This window comes from Cupressus sempervirens, chromosome 2 (genome assembly GCF_028749045.1).
Source record: "Cupressus sempervirens isolate cs-2001-9-10 chromosome 2, ASM2874904v1, whole genome shotgun sequence".
Lineage (NCBI taxonomy): Eukaryota > Viridiplantae > Streptophyta > Pinopsida > Cupressales > Cupressaceae > Cupressus > Cupressus sempervirens.
In genome coordinates, this window is record NC_143119.1 from 174,748,344 (window position 1) to 174,750,437 (window position 2,094).

Consider the following 2,094-nt stretch of genomic DNA (forward strand, 5'->3'; position numbering starts at 1 on the left):
GGCACTTGTTCACTTAAAAGTTTTACATAACAAAACAGTTTTACAATTTCATTTTATGCATATAGTTAATAGCCTTCTTTCATATTATAAAATTTAATATGATTTATATTTTTCATTCTAAAATATCTGTAGTGCTTCCTCAAAATTCACTCTTATAATACCCAAAATTTATAAGCCAATGAAATTTAAGTAAAATAAACTTTTAAATTTTAAAAATTAAAAATTTCACAAATAAAAAAATTAAAATGAAAAATACTTACAACAATAATATAGTCTAGGATAAATATAATAATGAATTTAATAATTTAAATAGGAGTTGCATAAATATAAGACTCTTAATTAGTTAGTAAGAATTTATGACCTCTCTTTTGAACTAGATCAAACTGTATAACATGCATATCAAAGGCGAGGAAGGTTGGAACAATGGAGATCATATATCTGAACTAATAATTAATTACGCCTGGGTTTGGGCGTCCAGAGTAACATCTTCCCGTAAACGGGATGACAGACAGCTTTATTTCCTCCTGCTCCATCGGAGAAATAATGACAGAGTACTGTAGCGTTCCTTGCAACCTTTTCAGTACCCTGGACAACCTCCAACTGGAGATCGAACACCTCACTTCCATTGATAGAATGGCAAAACATCATCCCGTAAGGAAACACGAAGGTATGACACGTCACAGGCGCTTTACCTCCCACGATATTCTCCCTCCTTGCCGCCCTGGTAACTCTTACCTTCTGACCTGATCCTACAACGGACGTGTCTGTAAGAAGGTCCACGTCAGATCCCAAAAGAGACCACGAATTCCACCATGCCCTCCACGGAGGTGTTGCACCTCCTCACTTCTCCATCTTCCAGCCTTAACTCGCACATTTTCAACGTGCTCAACATGTTGCGGGACATGTTCGACCCGCTCGGGATGTTCAACACTTTTAAAATTTGAGAAACATTGGCCGTAGAGAACTTCGGCATCATCTCTACTAACTCCCTGGGCAGAAATGACTTCAAGTAGTGGGAAGGGCTTAGATCCGGCAATATTACTTTCCCCGACTCCCGAAGCTCTTCTTTGTCTACGAACAGGTGTTCCTTCACCTCCTCAACCTTGGGGTTGGCGCCTCCAAAATTTGAACCTGCAAGTGTTGGATTATATGGAACCTTTTCACGACATATCAAACCCGCGCCAGACCGGCAGAACTGGTCACCGTCGAAAGAAGAAGCGTAATCCACGTTCTTCAGCGCCGTGACGTCATTCTGTAGCTGCGTTAGTGAAAGCGGGGACAGACGCATCACGATCGTTTGTGGTATTCCAATACCAGGAAGTTTTTCTCCCCACCGCTGACGCTGTAAATCTGCAACTTCGCTGCTAGCGGCGTCGACATTATCATGGAGCCCAATAATTGCCTGGAAGCTCAACAGTTAAAAACATTTTAAAGAACTAAACAAAGCCAAAAAAAAAACATAGGAAACAAAAAGCCCAACCGCCAGAAAAAGCAGAACTACGCTGCTTGCAGTAGCCATCGCCTTACTCCAGAAGCACGGTTATTTATCTTTCACTGGCTTCTCAGTAATAAAGTTCGCTAATTTTCTTTGTTTTTATAGGAAAGTTTTCTGAATTATCAAGAATAAACTAATTTTTTATTTGTAAGAATTGGAAAATGGTTATTGTAGTAGTTTGATATTAGATTAAGATGAAGGAACAAAATAAACAAATTAATTAATGGATGGCACGCGAGTATCGATTGGCTTGACGTGACAAAAATTGTTTTCACGCAACAAAACTTTTGGAAAAAATTGCACATATGATTCCATCGGTCGCAGTACGAAACAAAAATCTTTTTGTTTTGTTATTCGTCTTTTACCGTTGTAAGTACCGTCTCTTTCCCGTCCCCTGTTTGTACTGGGAGGTATTTTGTTTTGTGCGTTTCCTTTTTCCCTTTGATCGTTGAAACGCGATATTCATCTACACCTTTCCACTCCACACTGAATTATTTTGATAGATCCACCCGCAACAGTTTTTGATATGATGGGTTAGCTGTGAATTTGTCGTATGGTGTTTAATTTATTGAGAACTAAAGAGCAGAGTTACATCAGCT

The 2,094-nt window shown here is 38.9% G+C and overlaps 1 pseudogene across 1 annotated transcript; it reads right to left on the reverse strand.

Moving 5' to 3' along the window:
• Positions 1-413: 413 nt before the first annotated feature.
• Positions 414-1,634, reverse strand: LOC149571627 (BURP domain-containing protein 6-like; annotated as a pseudogene). The gene is made up of 2 exons (XR_016359838.1): positions 1,481-1,634; positions 414-1,402 (listed from the first exon to the last, which is right to left on the reverse strand). The product of XR_016359838.1 is annotated as a BURP domain-containing protein 6-like (transcript).
• Between the last annotated feature and the right edge of the window lie 460 nt (positions 1,635-2,094).